At 43.3% G+C, this 24,481-nt stretch overlaps 1 protein-coding gene and 1 pseudogene across 18 annotated transcripts in view; both read left to right on the forward strand.

Moving 5' to 3' along the window:
- The first annotated feature begins 950 nt into the window (after positions 1 to 950).
- Positions 951 to 6,629, forward strand: LOC147348680 (large ribosomal subunit protein uL23 pseudogene; annotated as a pseudogene). The gene has a single exon (XR_015151847.1). The product of XR_015151847.1 is annotated as a large ribosomal subunit protein uL23 pseudogene (transcript).
- Positions 6,630 to 6,768: 139 nt separating this feature from the next.
- The window catches only part of TMCC1 (transmembrane and coiled-coil domain family 1), a 156,697-nt gene continuing 138,984 nt past the window's right edge, over positions 6,769 to 24,481 (forward strand). For 7 of the 17 annotated variants that reach the window (XR_015151842.1, XR_015151843.1, XR_015151844.1 and 4 more), the window contains exons 1-3: positions 6,917 to 7,055; positions 12,316 to 12,439; positions 17,284 to 17,532. The gene's annotated coding sequence lies outside the window, so the exon portion shown is untranslated. Of the gene's footprint in view, positions 7,056 to 12,315; positions 12,440 to 17,280; positions 17,533 to 24,481 lie in introns of all 17 variants that reach the window. The other 10 variants (XM_086368583.1, XM_086368586.1, XM_086368590.1 and 7 more) reach the window with 5 other exon arrangements.

Below are 24,481 nucleotides of genomic sequence, written 5' to 3' on the forward strand. Positions count from 1 at the left end.
GAACCCTGGACTGTGAACGTTATGTTTAACTGGAGGAGTAACCAGACCAGTCCCCAGGGATGAAGTTGCAGCCAGATCAGTGTTAGGAATCTGTGGTTTACTGGGTGTCAACAGAAAGAAGGGGAGGGAGATTAACACTCAGCAAGGCTCCCCTCTGAGGTTCTCGGTGGGAGGAAGAGAAGGGAGTTGGAGGAAGTCTATGTCAAGATAAAAGGAGATTGGCCACAATCCCTTACTTCTGCCTAAAACATGTGAAAGTCGCTCAGTTGTGTCTGACTCTTTGCGACCCCATGGACTGTATAGTCCATGAAATTTTCCAGGCCAGAATACTGGAGTGGGTAGCCTTTCCCTTCTCCAGGGGATCTTCCCAACCCAGGGATTGAACCCAGGTCTCCTGCATTGCAGGTGGATTCTTTACCAGCTGAGCCACCAGGGAAGCCCCCAAATTACATACAGTAAAGCACTCTGATCTTGGGACTACATTTCCACACACACATTCATCCGTGTAATGATGAGCGAGAGTCAGAGCGTTTCTGCACCCGGGAAGTCGGCTGTGTGCCCCTTCCAAGTCAACATGCTGGCCCCCACCTCCTCTGTACTGATCTACCTCTATCATCATAGGTTAACCTTTCTCCTGCCCTTAAATATCACATAATAAATATCAAACTGTTTTTTTGTGTGTCTGGCTGCTTTTTCACTCAGCATAATAGAGGGGATAGGGCTTCCTCAGTGGCTCAGCGGTAAAGAATTCACCTGCAACGAAGGAGACATGGGTTTGATCTCTGGGTCAGGAAGATCCCCTAGAGAGGGCATGGCAACCCACTCCAGTATTCTTTCCTGGAGAAACCCACGGACAGAGGAGCCTGGAAGGCTTCAGTACGCGGGGTCCAGAGAGAGGTGGACACAACTGCACAACTGACCAACAAAACAGCAGCAACAACAAGTAAAGAGGATGCCCAATCTTTAATGTTGGTCCCAGTGCTCTCGATCTTCATGCTTGCTGTTGTTCAGTCGCTAAGTGGTGTCTGACTTTTTGTGATCCTGTGGACTGCAGCACACCAGGCTTCCTTGTCCCTAATCTCCAGGAGCTTGCTCGAACTCATGTCTATTGAGTCAGTGATGACATCCAACCATCTCATCCTCTGTTGCCCTTTTTTCCTTCTGCCTTCAAACTTTCCCAGCATCCAGGGTCTTTTCCAAAGAATCAACTGTTGGCATCAGGTGGCCAAAGTACTGGAGCTTTAATAGCTAACATCTGCCAGGTGCCAGGCACTGTTCCAAGTGCTTTACATGTACATATTCTCTTACTCCTCACAGTGTATCTATGAAGTAAATAAAAATAAGGGGACTGGTATACAGAGAGGTGATGTAACTTGCCCAAGACACAGAGTTAGGACTGGAAGGCAGGCAACCGACCCCTAGTCATGCTTATATCTGAGAGGTCAGATGTCTCATACATATTTTTTTTAAAAGATTTTTATGTGGATCTTTATTGAATTTGTTACAGTGCTGCTTCTGTTTTATGTTTTTTTTGGGCCAGGATGCATGTAGGATCTTAGCTTCCCAACCAGGGTTTGAACCTGCAGCCCCTGCATCGGAAGGCAAAGTCTTGACCACTGGACTGCCAGGGAAGTCTCCCTTATACACATTTTAAGGGCTGAGAGAGGCTCAGAGCTGGATCTGGGTCTTTGGAGGCCCAAATGGGATAACAGAAGTAAAAATGTGCTAAAAAGAATAAAACTTTGTACAAACAGAAGGCAGAATCATGCCTCATTTAATGTGAATAGGGTCACCATTATTCATTTAATAATCCAGTATGCATTAAAATTTTTAATGACTTTAGCATATTTTTTATTTATTTTAATTTTGGCCACACAGTGCTGCATGGAGGATCTTAGTGCTTAGTTGCTTCAGTTGTGTCCAACTCTGTGACCTCAAAGGCTGCAGCATATCAGGCTTCTCTGCTCATGGGATTTTCGGATTTTCCCGGCAAGAATACTGGACTGGTTGCTGTGCCCTCCTCCAAGGGATCTTCCTGACCCAGGGAATAAACCCACATCTCCTGCATTGCAGGTGGATTCTTTACGGCTGAGCCACCAGGAAAGCCCCCTTGGTACCCCAGTTCAGTTCAGTCGGTCAGTCTTTGTGACCCCATGGACTGCAGCACGCCAGGCCTCCCTGTCTGTCACCAACTCCCGGAGCCTACCCAAACTCTTGTCCATTGGGTTGGTGATGCCATCCAACCATCTCATCCTCTGTCGTCCCCTTCTCCTCCTGCCCTCAATCTTTCCCAGCATCAAGGTCTTTTCAAATGAGTCAGCTCTTCCCATCAGGTGGCCAAAGTATTGGAGTTTCAGCTTCAACATCAGTCCTTCCAATGAATACCCAGGACTGATCTCCTTTAGAATGGACTGGTTGGATCTCCTTGCAGTCCAAGGGATTCTCAAGAGTCTTCTCTAACATCACAGTTCAAAAGTGTCAATTCTTCAGTGCTCAACTTTCTTTATAGTCCAGCTCTTACATCTATACATGACTACTGGAAAAACCATAGCCTTGACTAGATGGAATTTTGTTGGCAAAGTAATGTCTCTGCTTTTTAATATGCTCTCTAGATTGGTCATACCTTTCCTTCCAAGGAGCAAGTGTCTTAATTTCATGGCTGCAGTCACCAGCTGCAGTGATTTTGGAGCCCCCCAAAATAAAGTCAGCTACTGCTTCCACTGTTTCCCCATCTATTCACCATGAAGTGATGGGACCAGATGCCATGATCTTAGTACCCTAACCAGGAAGTACCCCAACCAGGGAGCACACACATGCCCCGTGCCCTGGAAGTGCAGAGTCTTAACCACTAGACCGCTGGGGAAGTCCCTAAGCCAATAAGCACTTAATGAGTACCTGAAGATACAGTCAGTGGTTTCAGAACGACAAAGTTCTGGCACCTTGGAGCTCACCGTCTAGAGAAGAAAGAAGCTGCTTAAGGGGGAAGTTACCCATGTGCTGGGCTGAGAAAGGGGAAGTTCAGGATGACCTCGGTGTGTGTTGGGAGGGACTGACCATGTCTGTGGGGTTAGGGAAGGGGTCTCCGAGGAAATGACATTTCAGCTGAGACCTGAAAGGACAGCAGAGTTGGAGAGGAAGGTGTATCATGGACAGGCAACAGCAGAAGCAAATGCCCTGAGGTAAGAGAGAAACTAGCACAATAATTAGAAACTTAAAGTCACTAGCATGTGATAATTTTCTGTATAACAGTTACTTGTCTTGCTTTCACGGAAACAAAATTCCTTATGGCAGTTTCAGATGTACAAGCCAGTATCAGGCTGTATATTGTCACCCTGCTTCCTTAACTTATATGCAGAGAACAAAATGCAAAATGCTGGACTGGATGAATCAAGATTGTCGGGAGAAACACTAACAACCTCATATATGCAGAATGATACCACTCTAATAGCACAAAGTGAAGAGGAACTAAAGAGCCTCTTGATGAGGGTGAAGGAAGACAGTGAAAAAAACAGGCTTAAAATTCAGTGTTAAAAAAACTATGGCTTTTCATGAAGATGGCGCCGAAGGCGAAGAAGGAAGCCCCTGCTCCTCCTAAAGCTGAAGCCAAAGCAAAGGCTTTGAAGGCCAAGAAAGCAGTGTTGAAAGGTGTCCACAGCCACAAAAAAAAGAAGATCCGGACGTCGCCCACCTTCCGGCGGCCCAAAACACTGCGGCTCAGGAGGCAGCCCAAATATCCTCGGAAGAGCGCCCCTAGGAGAAACAAACTTGACCACTATGCCATCATCAAATTCCCCCTCACCACCGAGTCAGCCATGAAGAAAATAGAAGACAACAACACACTGGTATTCATTGTGGACGTCAAGGCCAACAAGCACCAAATTAAACAGGCTGTGAAGAAGCTCTATGACATTGACGTGGCTAAGGTCAATACTCTGATCAGGCCTGATGGAGAGAAGAAGGTATATGTTCGACTGGCTCCTGACTATGATGCTTTGGATGTTGCCAACAAAATTGGCATCATCTAAACTTAGTCCAGCTGGCTAATTCCAAATATAAAAGTTTTCACTATTAAAAAAAAAAAAAAAAAACTACGATCATGGTATCCAGTCCCATCATTTCATAGCAAATAGAAGGGGAAAAGGTGGAAGCAGTGACAGATTTCCTGTTCTTGGCCTCTAAAATCACTGGGGATGGTGACTGCAGCCATGAAATTAGAAGACGACTGCATTTGGAAGGAAAACTATGACAAACCTAGACAGCGTATTAAAAAGCAAAGAAATCACTTTGCCAACAAAAGTCCAAAATTTTAACTTTTGTTCTTTGAAAGATACCGTGAAGAAAATGAAAAGGCAAGCCATAGATGGGAAGGAGGTATTTGGAATACAGTATATTTGACAAAAGACTTGAATGCAGAATATATAAAGAACTCTTATAAATGAATAAGATGAACAACCTGAAAAAACTACGGGCAAGAGGTTTTACCAAACACTTCACCAAAGAAGATACAAAAATGGCCAATAGCAACAAAGCAGTGCTCAGTATCTTTAGTCATCCAGAGATCTGCAAACTAAAACCACAATAAGATGGCTCTGCACTCTCATTACAGTAGCTGAAATTATAAAAACTGATGACCCAGCAACCACATTCCTTCACATCTCCTTAACTATACTTAAGCTCCGAATAAAGATAATAACAAAGTCATACTTCCACCTAATATGATACAACTCACCTGCATACAACCAAAACACCACAACACTTTCCGCAAAAGAGGAAGCAGACTTTCTGAGTGATACTCCCTTTCTGCTTTTGACATCCTGTAACTTAATGCTGTGATATAAACCTAAGTAAATTATTACTGCATCTCCATTGTGTGTTGTTGCTGTTCAGTCGATAAGTCCTGTCTGACTCTTAAGCGATCCCATGGACTGCAGCCCACCAGGCTCCTCTGTCCATGGGATTTCCCAGGCAGGAATACTGAAGTGGATTGCCATGTCCTTCTCCAGGGGATCTTCCCTACCCAAGGATAGAACCTGCACTCCTGCACTGGCAAGTGGATTCTTTGCCACTGAGCCACCAGATCATTACTATTCAAAATGTGTCCCTTGGACCAGCAACATCAGCACCACATAGGAGCTTGTTAAAAATGTAGGATCTCAGCTCTACTCCAGATCACCTCAGTCTAAGTCTTCATTTTAACGTAACCTCCAAGCAATTTGTATGCATATCACAGTTTGAAAGGCACCAGGCTAGAAAATGCATGTAATTTGGAGAATTACCATAAACATGAATTGTAACAACTATTAAAAATTTACAATTGAAATTGACTAATGAATATTAGCAGTAATATCAATGGGAAATGAATGCAGAAGAACTAAAAACCTTAAGTTGTTCAACAAAATCTAGCATAACTTCCATTGAAGTATTGTAATATCTTTGCAGCAATACTTTATCATATTTCCAAATAGCCTTGTGTTAGTATGTATTTAACTTTGCTACATATGGGTAACCAGTAAAGAACATAGCTTCACAAAATTAAAACTTAATGAAAACTATTCAAGGTCAAGAGTGATCAAAAAAGACTGTCACATTCGGTGACCATGACGTATTAGAGCATGTAAGGATAGAAACTTCCATGTTGTTGTTCAATCACGACATGTGTCCGACTCTTTGTGTCCCCATGGACTGCAGCATGCCAGGCCTCCTTGTCCCTCGCTGTTTCCCAGAGATTGCCCAAGTTCATGTCCATTGCATTGGTGATGCCATCCAACCATCTCATCCTCTGTCGTCCCCTTCTCCTCCTGCCCTCAATCTTTCCCAGCCTCGGGGACTTTTCCAATGAATCAGCTCTTCACATCAGGGGATCAAAGTATTGGAGCTTCAGCTTCAGCATCTGGTTGACTGGTTTGATCTTGCCATCCAAAGGATTCTCAAGAGTCTTCTCCAACACCACAGTTCAAAAGTGTCAGGTCTTCAGCACCCTGCCTTCTTTACGGTCCAACTCTCACATCTGTACATGACCACTGGAAAGCTTTGACCATATGGACTTTTCCACCACATCAAGCTCTGGTCCCCTGGAGATAAAGTTAAGTCTTTCCAAGTCAGCATTCAGATTCTAGCCTGGAAATTATTGGCTGAATCCATCTCCGTCCTTCCTTCCCCTAACACAGGATCTCTTAACACCACGCACCTCTCAGAAGACATTTTTACTATGCATGAATTTAAATTTTGTGTGAGTCTCCCTTTAGTTTGCCTTCTCCACCAGTTCTAACGTCAAGACTGTTCCCACGTAGGACTTCCAGTAACTCATATGAGGCCCAGCACCCGTAAGGAGCTTCAATGTGTAAGTGATGAAGGAATAAATGAGTTAGGAACATGGAATAACAAAGGGACAGGTTGATGGCTGCGAAATACTAACATGCCCTTTTGCCAGCAGCGATCGAAACTCTGCTGGATCCGGGGAGGAGAGAAGGCCTTCGACTGAAGGTAGACATTAACAGGTGAGGGACCCAGAGCGACTGCCAAAAATTCGCTCAAATCTTCGCTCTCAGAAAGCCGGGCCAGGTAGGAGGAATTCGGTTCCCGGAGCCGTGGTGGTGAAGAGCGCACCTGGATCAGCCCGCTGGCCACCTGCCGCCGAGGAGCCCGCTGCCCAGCGACCGCGTGGGTGGGCGGGGCCACGCCTTCCGGGGGCCGTCCCCGCCCCCTCCTGTGGCGTGCGCGCGCCCGCCGCCATCCCGCGCGTGCGCCGCCGGCCGGGGGCGGAGGTTGTGGGTGGCTGCGGCCGGCGGGGCGCGCGCGCGCGCGCTCTCGCCTCCTAGGGCCGGTTCGCGCTCCCGCGCTGGCACTCTGGCGGCGATAGCGGCGGCTGAGGGGGCCGCTGAGGCAGAGGTGGCTGAGGCCGCGGCGGCTGAGGCGGCGCGGGGGGAGGGCCGGGAGGGGGGGAGGTCGGGGTGGGGGGGATGGATCGGGCGCGGCGGCCGCAGCGGCAGGAGCCGGCGCTTGAGCGCGAGCGACGGCGCTGGAGGAGACGCCGGCTGCTCCTCCCCTCCCCGCCGGTAAGTGAGTGCTCCCGCCCCAGACGCTGGAGGCGGCCGGGGCCCCCTCTCGCCGCCCCTCCGCCCCGGGGCGGGGAGAATGGTGAGGTGGTGAGCGTGGCCGGGCGGCGCCGCCGACGCGGCCCGGGGCCTCCGGCTCGCGGCCTGGCGCGGCTCGGACCCTCGGTCGCCCCCGAGCGGGGCCGGAAGCCCCGGGGCCTAGGGCTCGACCCCCAGCATCCTGCCGGGCCTCTCTCCTCTCCCGGCGCGTTCCGCTGTCATTTTGACCCTGGAGGTTTCTTCTTCCCCAACCCTCTTGTCTCGCCCCCTTCCCCGCACCCCCTCCAGGGCCGCGGGGACCGAGGGGAGCGTGAGGATGTGGGCCCAGGGCCGAGGGACTGTTTGTCAGGGGGTCCTACGAACCGTCGTCGTTTGCCCTGGCGTCCCCAGAAGTTGGCCACTAGGACTCAGCCATTGCCACCTGAAACCAGTTTTTAGCACCTTTTGTTTTGATTTTTGAACTTGTCGTTTGGAGGGAGGAGGGAGCCGGCAGTTCTGGGAACGTGGAGAATAATAGGTGGTGCGCGGTAGGATGGGAGTCTGGGTTGGCTGGGCCCTAAGGTGTCTTATTAACCCTTGTAGGAAAGGAAAAGGGGCTCAGTGAATTGTTCCTTCCGTGAAGGGCCAGAGATCCGTTTGTAAGTTGCAGACTCCACAGCTTTTTCAGCTTAAGCAAAGGTGCATGTAGTGTTTGTCCAGGGGTTCTTGTGGATCATCCCTAACATTGATCGTGAACATCTCCCCAGGTGAATCTGCAGCAGCTTCTTGAAGCACCCCACTTGAGCTACTGGTTAATTTCCTCCCTCTTGTTGGGCGACAGCTTACACATTAGTCTTGGAAGATCTTAGCCAGTGCTTTTGCAGGCTGCCTTTTCATCTTCACTTGTCATAGAGGAAGGGAAGATGAACACACACATGTCCTAATCCAAAATGGTTGCTTTAAGTCTGACATACTTATCAGAGGTACCTGTACCACAAGCATCTCTATGAAAGGTCTGAATTCCTAAATTATTAAAAAGCAGGTAGCTGCTTTAAAACAAAGCAAAACTTTGATTTGTTTAAGCCTTCTGATCAAATGTATCTTAAATTTGGGAGTTATTGACTTAAACCAGATCCTTGTCTTTGAAGTACAAGTGTATAGAAATTGTTACAAACCCTAGAAGGAAAGAACCTTATGGAAATGTTAAGGACAAGATTCCTCCAGGAGGTAGATAATATTTTTTTCCCCCACTTGTAGATTAGAGGAGTGCGGCTCCGATAATGAGTAGGTGGTAGTTTTACTAGTGTCATGTAACAAATGATGCTTATAGGTGGGATTTTAATGCGACAATTCCTTGTCCTCTACCGACAGAGTTGGCTTGTATTTTTTTGAAATCACACACCCACTCTCTGGCTAGTATAGAAAGATTAAAAAGCTGCTTCGGTCTGTGGGCGGTAACCTTTTCATTTCTGAGGAGTTTTCAGCTGCTTGCAGAATAGATTGCTGATCAGCAGCATAGGGAGGAATCAGATATTAAAAATTCATTAGCACGTGATCTAGATCTGTTAAAATTATGAGCACTTATTAAGATTTAGCATGGTGTGGGTGCTTTGTAGCATCTTAAGGTAAACAGAAGTACAGTCAGCTGACAGTGTTCTGACACCTTACAGTAGATGAGAAAATCTTGTATGAACACAGAAAACCCTGTACAATTTGGTGAAGAAACCCAATGACCTGCAGTAATTGATGACTACCATTACTTTAAACTCTTTGCTCATCTCTACTAGAATATTTCCCCTCTTCTGATGCTCAGTAATGTCCAACTCTTTGTAACCCCATGGCCTGCAGCACACCAGGCTTCCCTGTCCATCACCAGTTCCTGGAGCTTGCCCAAACTCTTGTCCATCAAGTCAGTGATGCCACCCAACCATCTCATCCTCTGTCGTCCCCTTCTCCTCCTGCCTTCAATCTTTCCCAGCATCAGGGTCTTTTCTAATGAGTCGGCTCTTCGCATCAAGTGGCCAAGAGTATTGGAGCTTCAGCTTCAGCATCAGTTCTTCCAATGAATATTCAGGGTTGATTTCCTTTAGGATGGACTGGTTTGATCTCCTTGTTGTTCAGCGGACTCTCAAGAGTCTTATCCAACACCACAGTTTGAAAGTGTCAGTTCTTTGGTGCTCAGCCTTCTTTATGGCCCAGCCCTCACATCCGTACATGACTATGATGGCTGAAGGCTTAAGTTTGAACTCTTCAGAGTGCCATTTATGGATCACTTATTTATTTATTGGGAAGCCGCCCTGGCTCAGCGGTAAAGAATCCATCTGCAGTGCTGGAGACACAGAAGACAGTTTGATCCCTGGTTGAGGAGATCCCCTGGAGGAGGAAACGGCAACTCTCTCCAGTATTCTTGCCTGGAGAATCCCATAGACAGAACAGCCTGGTGAGCTACAGAAGAGTTGGTTACGACTGAGTGATTGAACACACATACACACACACACTTGTTAATTTATTATTCAAGTATTTATTTGAATAGCTTAATTAATCAAGCGCTTAATTTGTTCCAGGATTGTTTCTAGGTAGGTACTGGGCTACAGTGTGGGGGAAGGTCTGCCTTCATTAAAATTGATTTTGTGTATGTGAGAATGAGGATAGCAAATAAGCAAATAGAGGTAATACTACAAATCAGTGATTGGCAAACTTTCTGAAAGGACCAGAAACAAAATATTTTAGGCTTTACGCGCCATGCAGTCTCTGTTGCAGCTACTCAGCTCTCTTGTTTAAGTACAAACGCAGCCACAGACAGTACAGTACAGAAACAAGTGTGTCCATGTTCTAATTAAACTTTGGACGTGGAAATTTTAATTTCATTCAGTTTTCCCGTATCATAAAATAATTGAATTCTACTTTTTGATTTTTTTTTTCCCTTCACCTATTGAAAAGGTAAAAACCATTCTTAGTTCATAGGCCATATAAAAACATGGGACAAGCTGGATTTGGTCTGTGGCCTGGCATTTTATAGAAAAAGTTTGCTGACTCCTAAATAGTGTGAACCATGAAGAAAATAAAACAAGTCGATCTGATGATAAGCCCGTGCCTGGCGGTGTTGGTGGGGGAGGCATCATTGAGAAGATACTTGAGCTGTGGCCTGTCATTGAGATGGAAGAGCTTCCTTGGCAGATGAAATAGCAAGGACCAACACTTGCAGGTAGAAGTGAGCTTCTGGCATTTTGGCTCAGCGGTAAAGAATCCACCTGCTAATGCAGGAGACTCAAGAGATACAGGTTCGATCCCTGGGTCATGAATATCGCCTGGAGCAGGAAATGGCAACCCACTCCAGTATTCTTGCCTGGAAAAATCCCATGGACAGGGGAGCCTGGCAGGCTGCAATCCATGGGGTCAGAAAAGAGTTGGACATGACTGAGCACGCACGCACTGCTGTGGTCCCCAGCATTGACTTCACGTACTGTGTCATTCTTGCCCTGATGTCTTTTTTTCATTTTGTCCTTCTCAACTAGTTTGCGCTCCTGACAGGTTTTTACAGTCTACACGTTATAGAATTGAAGACCTGGAAGAGATCTTAGCTTCTTACCCAATTGTTCTCTTCTCAGATATTCTCAGTGATTTTTCAGCCTCTGTTTGAACTCCTCTGATGACTGAAAATTCATTCCTGTGAGGTAGCCCAGGCCGTTTTTTGACTGCTCTGATTGTTGTCAGAATACCCTTCACGTTGTGGTGGGACTCAGCCTCTCCGCCTCCTTTCCCTAAGGCTGCCTTCCCGTGCCCACAGAGGAAGCCTGCAGTGGGGGCTGCACCTCGTCTCCAGGATTCGGTTCTGAAGTCAGTGCTTGAGACAAACATTACATAAGATGAAGACTATACTTGAAAATTCCTTAAATTATTTCAAAAGCATAGTGTGCATGTTTGTGCATATATAATTGTGTTTAATTCTTAAGCCTTTTTCAGACTGGGAGCCACTAAGCTTGACTGAAGGAAGGAACAAGAGGAAAAAAAATTATTACGTCTATATGTAGGCCTTCAGAAAATTTTTTGCCTTTTAAGAACTATCACATCCTTATCAGACAGTGAATTTTAATGTGTTCCTGCTTTGCTGTGGGATTAATTTTATTGTATTTATGCATCGTGCCTTTTAATGTATAAATGTAAGCCTCTTAAATGGATAAATGCAAAACATTAATAAATGTTTACAGATATGTTGTGCATGTTAAATGAGATGTAAGTGGTCAATACATGTTTGCAGGATTTGAATCTAAATTTTGGCTTCATTGGGCTCACATGCACACTGTCCTTTGAAAAGTTGTAGAGAAGAACTTGGCCACCTGCTTCCTGTCTTTCCAAACTGGCATTTCCTGTTGTGGCTCTGCAGAGCAGCTGTCACTCCCCGTGTCCTTGAGTGTTGGTCACATTTTCCCAGAGGTCAGCTTGTAAGTTAAATGGGCATATGACATAACCCTATTAGTTCTGCCACGTGACCTTAGGGCTAAATCCTCTCATTTCTTTTTGTGTTGTGTAGTTGCTAGGTCATGTCTGACTCTGCCACCCCATGGACTGTAGCCTGCCAGGCTCCTCTGTCCATGGGATTTTCCAGGCAAGAGTACTTGGGTGGGTTGCCATTTCCTTCTCCAGGGAATCGAATCTGTGTCTCCTGCGTTGGCAGGTGAATTCTTTACCACTGAGCCACTTGGGAAGCCCTTCATTTCTTTTAGTTTTTCCTTATTCACCCTTCTGGTTCTTATAAGTGCCCTGGTCATTGTTCTTTTTTGCTTTGGGACCCTGAAGTCTGTTTTAAGGTGCAAACTCAGGTTTTACTTCCTTGATGAAGTCTTCCCTTATAATTCTAGAGCTACATTCCTAAATATTGATACTTTTATCTGTATTTCTCAATATTATTTTTATATTTTATACTTCTTTCATGAGCATATATCTTACCTCACAATGAGACAGTAAGCTTCTTGAGAGCCAAGAGCATATAAAATGTTTACAACTTTCTAAAAATAAAAACTTTAAAAGTCAACATTTTATTTAGAACTGTTAGATGTAGTGAATTATTGGGAAGATGGTAGAGAGTTACTGTCCCACACCCAGCTTCCCCTATTATTAACATCTTGGATTAGTGTGTTACGTTTGCCACTATTAATGAATCAGTATGGGTACATTGTTACTGAGTCTATACTTTATTCGGAGTTCCGCAGCGTTTTCCTTCATGTCCTTTTTTGTTTTCCAGGATCCCATTCAGGATGGCGCGTTACGTTCAATAGTCATGTCTCCTTGGCCCCTCTTGATCGAGGCAGTATGTCAGACTTCCCTTGTTTTTAATGGCCTTGGCAATTTTGAAGATAACTGATCAGGTATTTTCATAGAATATCCTTCAACCAGACATCTGTCTGATGTTTTTCTAATAGTAGATTAATGTAATACGATTTTGGAAGGAAGACCACGGAGGTAAAGCGCCCCTCTCATTGCACTTCAAGAGTACATACTACTGATGTGACTCTATCAGTGATGTTGTTAACCTCGGTCACTTAACTGGTGCTAGTGTCTGTTTTCTCCGCTGTAAAGCTACCCTTTTTTTTCTCACTTTCTGTATTATGCTCTGGAAGAGGGTCACTAGGTGTAGCCCACACTTAATGAGTGATGAGTTATGCTCTACCTCCTTTGAAGTGGAGTACCTACATAAATTTCATTGCTCAAATTATTCAGCTCTGGCCATTTGTAGCTCTTTCAGTTGGCTTTCTGTATCCCTTTCCTTTGACGTACTCCCTTGGCTATGCGTGTGTGTGAATGCTTTCTTTCTGGCAACATAAAATGCTTCAGGTTCATCTTTTATGGGATGCCTCAGTTGTATGGTCATCCTTCTAGGGCACTGTAGTTTATTGTGGGGAAATTGGTTAGAAACCAAGGTCTGAGTGCCGGGTGTGCTGGTTGCTGTCAGAGTGTTGTTGCTTCTCCACACTCTGAGTGAGAGAGCAAGGACATGAGTGTATATGTTAAGCTGTGTATATACACATATCTTTAAATATTTCTGTGTGTAACTATTTGTCCTTAACCTCAACATGAATTTACACTGCCTTAAAGTTCTAGGGGTTTAAGGGGAGGGAGGAGGGAGGGGGGTTCAGAATGGGGGACACATGTTCACCCACGGCTGATTCATGTCAATGTATGGCAAAAACCCGTACAATATTGTAAAGTAATCAGCCTCCAATTAAAATAAATTGATTAATTAAAAAAAAAAAAAAGAGGCCATGGCAAACCAGGAGGAGAGAGATACACAGAAAGGGTTGATCATGCTCCATTGACCATGGAAAAATATTCGAATTTCACTATAAAAGGAATGGAAAGCCATTAAGTGTTTTTTTAATTAAAAAAACAAGTTTTATGGGTTTTGACAAATGTTTGATGTCTTTTATTCACCGTTACACTGTCATATAGAGTAGTTTCACTGCTCTAAAAAACTTGAGCCTCACCTATTTGACTTCCGCCTCACCAGACCCTGACACTCACTCATCTGTTCACTGTCTCTGTTCTTTTCTAGAATGTCGGTATATTGAATTTTTAAACAGTAGTTTTGAGAGATTTTTATGAACACAGCATTTTGTTAAGTAGTGGGAGCTCAGTTCAGTTTAGTTGCTCAGTTGTGTCTGACTCTTTGAGACCCCATGGACTGCAGCCTGCCAGGCCTTCCCTGTCCATCAGCAGCTCCCGGAGCTTGCTCAAACACTCGTCCCAAGCATCAGCCTTCCAACCCTCTCATCCTCTGTCACCCCTTTCTCCTCCCGCCTTCAGTCTTTCCCAGCAACAAGGTCTTTTCCAATGAGTTCTTCACATCAGCTTGCCAAAGTATTGGAATTTCAGCTTCAGCATTAGTCCTTCCAATGAGTATTCAGGACTTATGTCCTTTAGGATTGACTGGTTTGATCTCCTTTCAGTCCAAGGGACTCTCAAGAGTCTTCTCCAGCACCACAGTTGAAAAGCATCAGTTCTTCGGTGCTCAGCATGCTTTAAAGTCCAACTCTGCCATCCATACAGACTTCTGGAAAAACCATAGCCTTGACTATACAGACCTTTGTTGGCAAAGTAATAGCTCTGCTTTTTAATAGCTTTTCTTCCAAGGAGCAAGCATCTTTTAATTTCATGGCTGCAGTCACCATCTGCAGTGATTTTGGAACCCAAGAAAATAAAGTCTCTCACTGTTTCCATAGGTTTTCCCATCTATTTGCCATGAAGTGATGGGACCAGATGCCATGATCTTTTTCTTCTGAATGTTGAGTTTTAAGCCAGCTTTTTCACTCTTGTCTTTCACTTTCATCAAGAGGCTCTTTAGTTCCTCTTCACTTTCTGCCTTAAGGGTGGTGTCATCTGTGTATCTGAGGTTATTGTTATTTCTCTCAGCAATCTTGATTCCACCTTGTGCTTCCTCCAGCCTGGCATTTCACATGATGTACTCTGCGTATAAGTTAAATAATCAGGGTGACAATATACAGCTCTGATGTACTCGTTTCCCAGTTTGGAACCAGTCTGTTGTTCCATGGTCAGTTCTAACTGTTGCTTCTTGACCTGCATACAGATTTCTCGGGAGGCAGGTCAGGTGGTATAGGTACTAAATAACTAACAATTAGAAGCATACTTCTTTTTTTCTATTGAGTAAAATTCACATAACCTAAAATTCATCATTTTCACCACTTAAAATGTGTGGCTCAGAGACTGTTAGCGCATTCACAAAGCTGTGCGCCACTGGCACCACTGCTGTCCGGTTCCAGAGCATTTCCATCACTGCAGAATGAAACCTCGTGTCCAGTAAGCAGTTCCTTTCCTCATCCTCTGGCAATCACTGGTCTGATTTATGTCCCTGTGGATTTGCCTATTCTGTACATTTCATTTATGAAATCATAATACATGGCCTTTTGTTTCTGGCTTCATTTACTTAATGTTTTTAAGGTTGATCCATGTTGTAGCATGTTTCAGTATTTCTGTCTTTCTTGTAGCTGAGTAATAATTCACTGAATGAATATACCACATCTTGTTGAATCATTCGTCAGTGATGGACATTGGTGTTGTTTTCACTTTTTGACTATTATGAATCATGCTGCCATGAACATTCATGTATAAGTTTTTGTTTGAACATATGTTTTAAAATCTCTTAGGTTTATAACCAATATATTTCTTTTGATAAACTTTTATAAAAGAAGAGGCAGGTTACCTGATGGCTTACTTGTGGTAAACTGCTGAAAGAATGATACTTTTCTCTTGGCATGATATTCATCATTGAATACTGAAATCCCTTAATTATTCTGTTGTCTTTGCACAGAACAGAAAGTTGGTCCTGATAGGGTGACAGTAGTAGCTTTCCCTTTGAATTCTGTTGAGAGGAATTTCCTGAATTATGTTGTGTACCATTTAGTCTCAGAGAGTGAGATTCACTCACTGTGAAGTTTTATTATAAGATCTGCCTGTAGTCTCCAGGAATCTCCGAATGTATGAATTGTGTTTAACATTTTGCATTTAGAGGGATAGTAGGCAGGATTCCCATTCTGTAATCTGTTTGGCATCAATAATTTTACAGAGGTTTTATTCTTACTAACCACATTCCCTCTGAGGTTTGGACTGTGATAGAGTGGCATTAAATATTAGCGTTTTTTTTTTTTCCTATTCCAGCACCCAACCTCGAAGCTTTGTTTTGCTCTTACTGCTTTGACAAATTAATTTTCCTCAAGAAGAGTTGGCAAATGTTTTCTTCCTCTAGAAAGTTTGGAGTAACCTGACCAATTTATTTAAAAGCTAATGTTGTTTTTCAGACTTATTGAAAGTGAGAAACATTCTTTGCTTTCTTTGTAGTGTCTAAGTGACTTTGGGGTTCCCTGGAGATGATGGGAAATAGATAAATTATGTATTAACTGCCATCATAATTTAGTCCAGGAAATTCTTTTTAGGCAGGCACTTTAAAAGAGTTTGTGTATAGAACACTGGACTAGAACCAAGAATATTTTAATTTCACATCCTTAAAAGACTCACTGCTGCTGCTGCTAAGTTGCTTCAGTCGTGTCTGACTCTGTGCGACCCCATAGACGGCAGCCCATCAGGCTTCCCCGTTCCTGAGATTCTCCAGGCAAGAACACTGGAGTGGGTTGCCATTTCCTTCTCCAATGCATGGAAGTGAAAAGTGAAAGTGAAGTCACTCAGTCATGTCCGACTCCTAGCGACCCCAGGGACTGCAGCCTACCAGGCTCCTCCGTCCATGGGATTTGCCAGGCAAGAGGACTGGATTGGGTTGTCATTGCTAGCTTGTACCTTGAGACTTCTTTTTGTAAAAAAGATAATATTGACTCTCTAGTTTAAAGGAATGTGTGATGGGAAATGAGTTCTGTTAATCAAGGTTCTTTATTTTGGGAGATATGTGTGTTATATGTATCTTGTTAGTATTTTTTCTTTATTTTAATAAGTGAGTGAATCGGCTGATTATAATAAAAGCCTTTGTCCAGTACTGTATGTGTATTCTATTTACCATTTCCAGTACTCTTCTTTTTTCTGTGTAGTTTTGGATTTCTACCTGGTATGTTTTCCTTCTGAAAGAAGGACTTCTTTTAACATTTCCTGTAGTTCAGAGTTGCTGGTGATGGATCCCTTCATGGATTTTTGTCTGTTTGAAGAAGTCTTTAATGTGCCTTGATTTATCTAGGCTGTTTTCTCTGGGTATAGAATTCCAGGTTGGCAGTCGTTTTTTTTTTTAACACTTTAGAAATATTTCTTCACTTCCACATCAACTTTGCTTTCCTGCCAGACCTAAATATGTATTTTTTACATGATTATTCTATATTTCCTGCTGACATAGACATCTGCATTGGTAGTTCTACAGTATTTATAAGTACTAGAGTGCTTTGGTGTCTTTGGCAGACTAATATTATTTGCCTATGTTTAGTTGTATGATATGACCATAATCTTGAGATAGAAAACATGAAACAGGTTTTTGTATTTTCTTTACTGCTTATTTATTATTGATCAGAGAGATGGATTGATGCTGTTATTGATAACCCCAGCCTGGACAGGCTAGGTCACTTGTATTTACCTTCATGTGATCTTCTGATATACATTTTATCAACTTGAAAAATTTTGCAGACTAACAACTGGTAATTGTTTGCTAGCCAGACACTTGCATTCAGTAGTATTTCTTTCTCTTCTTGCTCCTCTGTCCCAGCAGGTATTACTCTCTTGAGAAGACACACCGACAGTTAGCACTTTCTTCAGATTCTGACAGTTGGCGAACAGCTGCTCTTGATCATAAGACTTAGAAGACAGTCTCCATCTTCCCAGATTGGATGTCTTTTCACATGGATTTTCTATTTCTCTGTCTTTTAAAAAAATAAATATTTGGGAACATTCTGGATTACAACTGTTCATCCTCATCTATGCAAAGGAAGGAAAGCTGTTGTGCTTGGATTTTGAGGAGGTATGTCTTTTTTTCTTCTATTGCAAAATTACATCACTTAGAGCAGTATGACATCCTAACACTGCCTCTTTCCTCAGTGGAACTCAGTTCTCATTCATTCATTTACTCCATCTCCCTTACTCCTGTTCTTCCTTTATTTGTAGCAGTCATCGTAGCTCAGTAAGTTTCTCTCCTTTATTTTTTTGGGCCACACCACACGGTATGTGGAATCTTAGCTCCCCAACCAGGGAGCGAGCCCATGCCCCCAGCATTGGAAGTGCAGAGTCTTAATCACTGGACCACCAGGGGAGTCCTAGTAAAACTTCCTTGATGTGTAATATCACAAGCTCGTTTCTTACATCTTGGTGAATGTCACTGGGCTCTGGGTTAGTCTAATAAGTAACAGGAAGAAGCAGTTTGAATTCTTATAACTCAAGTTGAGATCATGACTTTGATGAATTGAGTTTTTTGTTTGCCTCCATTTTGCAGAGGCACTGGGTGGTTTGGGAAAGCTTACTGTCCAGCATAAGATATGGCTGTATGATTTTATAGTCTGGTTCAGTATCATTTGCAAGAAGAGATGTGATATTATAGAGTTTTGAACTAAAAATTTAGACACTTCAGTCCTAGTTTTGACATTTTTATGGCCATATTTTGAGAGTTAAAGCATGTTCATTTTCTTATCTTTAAAATGTGTTATTGTTATTTGTTTTACACAAAACTTATGGGATTGTTGAGGATCAAGTGAAAAAATTTGTGTGGAAGACTGTTTTTATCAATATAAGGGGTTGTTACTGCATCGTGGAAAGCTGTAGGCATCTCTGTTTTATTTTCACTCAGAGACTCAGTTTTTATTTCTACAAAATTTTTGGTGGTACAGCCCAGTCCTGAATCAACTTTTAAATCCCCATGCTTAACTATGGTGGAACATTAGTGTTTACAGTGCCTAATTACATGGTAGGTTCTCATATTTTAAAAAGCAGATCTGTGTGATGTAATGCTGAGAAAACTTCAATTTGTGTGATAAGGAAGCATTTTACAAGATCTTTTGGTAGTTTTGAAGAGAGACCTCATTTTTTATTTCATGTATTTAAAATATTTATTGAGTGCTTGCTGTATCCTTGGCACTGGGGAAGAAAACTGACAAAAGTCTCTGCTTTTATAGAGCTTACGTTGTATAATATATGGGGAGATAGAATAAACAAAATAAGTAAAAATGCAGTTTTTAACCTATGGTGACCAGTTCTGATGAGAAACGTAAAAGTGGGAAAGGGGAATAGGGCTCACTGAGGGAGGAATATATTTAGTGCTCACAGACAGCCTTAAAGAGAAGGTGACATTTGAATCAAGTCTTGAAAGAGATGACGGACAAATGCAGAAATATGAGAAGAGCATGCCAGGCATAGCAGATGGCAAGTGCAAAGGTCCTGAGACACAAACGTGTATGAGGAATGGCAGGGGTTGGGAAGGGTGGGTTTTATGGTGCCTTATGGAAGTACTTCGCAGCTGAACAGCAAATGGAAGTACTTTGCAGACTTCGATGTGCACGTGAATGACTTAGGGTATTCCTGTTAAATGATCTGGCCCCAGATGGTTTGTTTTTCATCTGACAGCCACCGTGATCTGAAGTAGCTGTGCGAAGTGGCTGTGGAAAGTGGCTAACGTCGATGAGCGTTATAGATGTACAGTGTCAGGTTAAAAGAAGCACTGGTCCTTTGTTCGTGTACTGTCAGATTATGTCTTAGGTATTGTGTCCTCTTAGGGACTGTATACTTCGGTGGGACAGTGTTAATCTAAATTGTCCACATTAAAGTGACCAGAATACTGAGAGCTCTAGCCATCTTTATCTAGTGAAGAAGAGTAGCAGAATCAGGTGGTCTTTTGCTGTGGAAGCTAATACTTGGAAACTCAACTACCTAGATATATTTGGAAGAGCTTTAAGCAACAGGAGCAGGCTTCTCATCTGTATTACAGCAGAGGGCGACAGCAGGTGGAGATTACATTAGCGGACGTGAATTTTATCCCAGCCTGGGGAAGACCTTTCACACAGAGGATCTGTCCAGCAGTGGAGCAGGTGGATTGTGAGGCCCCTGTCTTAGAGACACTCGGGTATAGGCTGGATGCTTGTCTTCTGGAGACACTGAGAGGAACCCCGCTAGAGGCTGGGCTATGTGAGTTTTCTCATCCCTCACAGCTCCTACGCTTTTCTAGCTTCAAATGTTCTCTCTCCTTAGTGCTAATGTTGGCAATGACGAGAAAGTAATGAAAGTCTTGTTGACTTAGTTCCTTAATAATTGGGGAAGAAATAAAATGAAATGTCTGCCAACCAGCCAGAGAGTACAGATTAAAAGCAGTTTTCTTAAGTATGTAAAGTACAGAAGTACAATACTAGATCTGTACATGAAATTTCATTTTTACTTTATAATTATTTTTTCCATAGAGCATCTCTTAAGACTAGCCTTTCATGGGCATAATTTGAGACATGTTATCCTCAAAGATTGTTAGAGAGTTTATAATGTTACACTCCATGTAAAAAGTAAAGGCTGCTATAGTGTAGAAGAAGGCAGGGATTTGTCTGTTAAAACCAGATTTTGCCCCTGTCTCTGCCACTTGCTATGTACAGTGGGAAGTTTAATGATGAGATGTAATTTTCTTTTCTGCTGTTGGCAGTGTTTACCTTTCAGAATTGTATATATACTGGAAATAATTTATTCTAAGTTTAAAGCCTGGTGCAAAGCGCATAGATGGCATAAAATTAATGCTAATTATTATTAGTAGCAACTATTCTGACAACATTGCTTAAATTGGAGGGTTTATTATTTATATGTATGCAGTAAGGTAAGCTGGGAGTCTCTATCAACAAACCCATTTGCATCTTCAAGCTTTACAAATGCAGACCAGGAGTTAACTACTTTTGTGTGGGTTTTTCCACACCACAGTTGTCTATTTCCATACCAACTGAGTGTCCAACAATTCAATTCAATTCTTACACTGTCTCCCTGGAGCTAGTGTCAGATCTATAAGTTCAGTTTCATAAGACCCCCAGGGTAGACACCAGTTGTAAGTCCTGGGTCACCTGTTACCCTCTCTGACTTTGCTACAAATTCTGTGGTTTCCATGACCCCCTTCTCAGGTTCAGTAATTCACTGGGTTGACTCACAAAACTCAGAAAAAAACACATTGCTTACATTTACAGATTTGTCAAGAAGGACACAGCTCAGAAACAGCTAACTGTAAGAGATGCATGGGTGGGTGTAGGGCGCCTCCCTGCCCTCTGCCCGTGCACCACCCTCTGGTTCCTTGTGCTCACCCATCTGGAAGCTCCTGGAACCCCTTTGTTGAGGGAGTTTGTGGAGTTTGCATCACCCTGGGAATGATTGGTTGAATCACTGACATGGGTGGCTAACTCTGTCCAGTCTGTCTCCCTTCCCCAGATTGGGGGCAGAACCTGAAAGTTGCAAACCTCTAATCACAGGGATAGTTCCTCTCGCAACTACCTCCCATCGGGATGCTATCTAGGGCCCCCCACCGCCACCCCGCAAGAGTCATCTTGTTAGCATAAACTCAGGTATGGTTGAAAGGGGCTTGTTTTGAATAACAAAAGACACTGCTCTAACTCGGGAAATTCAAAGGGTTTTAGGAGCTGTGTGTCAGGAACTGGAGGTAAAGACCAAATATATATTTCTTACGATATCATAGTTATTGTTGTTGTTCATTCGCTAAGTTGTGTCCAACTCTTTGCAATCCATAGACTGTAGCACACCAGGCTTCCTGTCCTTCACTATCTCCCTGAGTTTGCTCAAACTCATGTCCATTGAGTCAGTGATGCCATCCAACCATGTCATTCATAGTACGATTACATAAAACTAGATTTTGCTTTTAGAGTAGAGGGCTGAGTTTCAGAACATCAGTAGTGAGTTCCCTCTAGGTCACTGATTTGTTTCTTTATTGGGCTGTGATGCCACCATTTTGATTCTTGGTAATGTAAATAGCATTTGAGATTCTTAGATGAAAGGTACCATTGAAAACAGCTAGATGTCATTTTCCTCAGGGATCATTATCAGATTCCAGTATCAGTTCTTTTTCTGCATAGACTTTTGTCCTCAGATGACTGTACTCTAATTCCGTGACAGAGCTCGTTCTTAGTGTAATGTGACAAAAAGAAATAATTTTTCCAACAGTAATAAGGCTTGTTGTTCTTAGACCTGTTGGGTCATAAAATTTGGGTAGAGATGTCTTTCGGTAGTTTTAATCCTTTTAACAGTAAACCACATGTGAATTTTCATAGGAAGGAAGGAAGGGTAAATTGTTTGGAATTTCAAATTCATTTCTACTTAAAATTTTTTTTCCGTACCTCTGTCTGCTAATTTTAATATGCTTGTTAAAGATGTGGTCACTGCCTTGTCCTAATACAAAAATTTCTTTACAGAGAATGTAAGCTTTAAATAGGGCTTCTTTGATGCAGAGATGGTAAAGAATCCCCATGCAATGAAGGAGACCCAGGTTTAATCCCTGGGTCAGGAAGATCCCCCGGAGACAAGAATGGCTACCCACTCCAATATTCTTGCCTAGGGAATTCCACAGACAGAGGAGCCCGACGGCCTACAGTCAATGATTGCAAAGAATCGGAATTGAGTGAGAGACTAAGCACACAAGCCTTACATGTTTGAACCTCTACAGGAAGTATCTGGGTATACAGCAGTGAGCACTGGTCTAAGAGTGCCCAGCTGAGTTCTCAGCACATATTCAGTTCAGTTGCTCAGTTGTGTCCGACTCTTTGTGACGCCATCAATCGCAGCATACCGGGTCTCCATGTCCATCACCAACTCGTGGAGTTCACTCAAACTCGTGTCCATCGAGTCGGTGATGTCATCCAGCCATCTCATCTTCTGTTGTCCCCTTCACCTCCTGCCCCAATCCCTCCCAACATCAGGTCTTTTCCAGTGAGTCAACTCTTTGCATGAGGTGGCCAAAGTATTGGAGTTTCAGCTTTAGCATCAGTCCTTCCAGTGAACACCCAGGACTGATCTCCTTTAGGATGGACTGGTTGGATCTCCTTGCAGTCCAAGGGACTCTCAAGAGAGTCTTCTCCAGCACCACAGTTCAAAAGCACCAATTCTTCGTCGCTCAGCTATCTAAACAGTCCAACTCTCACATCCATACATGACCACTGGAAAAACCATAGCCTTGACTAGATGGACCTTTGTTGGCAAAGTAATGTCTCTGCTTTTTAACATGCTATCTACATTGGACATAACTTTCCTTCCAAGGAGTATGCGTTTTTAAATTTCATGGCTGCAGTCACCATCTGCAGTGATTTTAGAGCCCCAAAAAATAGCCACTGTTTCCACTGTTTCCCCGTCTATTTCCCATGAAGTGATGGGACCGGATGCCATGATCTTAGTTTTCTGAATGTTGAGCTTTAAGCCAACTTTTTCACTCTCCTCTTTCACGTTCATCAAGAGGGTTTTTAGTTCCTCTTGTTTCTGCCATAAGGGTGGTGTCATCTGCATATCTGAGGTTATTGATATTTCTCCCGGCAATCTTGATTCCAGCTTGTGCTTCTTACAGCCCAGCGTTTCTCATGATGTACTTTGCATATAAGTTAAATAAGCAGGGTGACGATATACAGCCTTGACGTCCTCCTTTTTCCTATTTGGAACCAGTCTGTTGTTCCATGCAGCACATATTAGGCACTCAGTAAATATCTGTTCTCTTCTAGGGGTTAGAAAGTCAGTTCTAGCCTTTGCTGCCAGCTACCTATGTAAACTGACTAGAATCTCTGTGTGTGGTAAGTCTCTCAGTCGTGTTTGACTCTTTGCGACCCCGTGGACTGTAGTCTACCGGGCTCCTCTGTCCTGTGGGCTAATAAAGGTTTACTAATAAAAACCATGCAGCCATGAAATTAAAAGACACTTGCTCCTTGGAATAAAAGTTATGACCAACCTAGATAGCATATTAAGCAGCAGAGATGTTACTTTACAACAAAGGTCCATCTAGTCAAGGCTGTGGTTTTTTCCAGAAGTCATGTGTATGAGAGTTGGACCATAAAGAAAGCTGAGTGCCAAAGAATTGATGCTTTTGAACTGTGGTGTTGGAGAAGACTCTTGTGAGTCCCTTGGACAGCAAGGAGTTCCAACCAGTCCATCCTAAAGGAAATCAGTCCTGAATATTCACTGGAAAGGCTGATGCTGAAGCTGAAACTCCAATACTTTGACCACCTGATAGGAAGAACTGACTCATTGGAAAAGACCCTGATGCTGGGAAAGAATTGAAGGCAGGAGGAGAAGGGAACGACAGAGGATGAGATGGTTGAATGGCATCACCGACATGATGGACATGAGTTTGAGTAAGCTCTGGAGTTGGTGATGGACAGGGAACCATGGTGTGCTGCAGTCTATGGGGTCGCAAAGAGTCGGACACGACTAAGCGACTGAACTGAACTGAATAAATGAATCAGATGCACTTTCCTAAGATCAGAGGATTTCCCAACTACTCACCCAAATGTTGAAAATGTTAGTCATTAAGTAGTGTCCGAGTCTTTGCTACCCCAGGGACTGTAGCCTGCCAGGCTCTTCTGTCCATGGCGTTTCCCAGGTGAGACTAGTGGAATGGGTAACCTTTCCCTCCTCCAGGGGATCTTCCCAACCCAGGGAGCAAACCCAGGTCTCCCATATTGCAGGCAGATTCTTTACAGTCTAAGCCACCAGGGAAGCCCAATCTCATGTCTTATCTTTTAAAATCATTAGAATCCTGGCCCTAATTCTGTGACTCAGTTTATTCTTAGCTTTATTTTTAAAAATTTAGTTTCACTTGGCCTTCAAGTCAGTTTCTTGAAAGCAGGCACAGAGTCACCAGATAGACTGAATTGGAAAGTACCGTGAAATAACCCATTCTCTGTGGCTTCGGTTCTTTCCTTGGCCACATGTTCTTCCTTCAGTTGAGTTACCTTAGATTTTCTCTTCATTTT

This window comes from Bos grunniens, chromosome 22, assembly GCF_055505025.1.
Source record: "Bos grunniens cultivar Pamir isolate PY7600 chromosome 22, Bosgru_T2T1.0, whole genome shotgun sequence".
In the NCBI taxonomy this organism is placed as follows: Eukaryota; Metazoa; Chordata; class Mammalia; order Artiodactyla; family Bovidae; genus Bos; species Bos grunniens.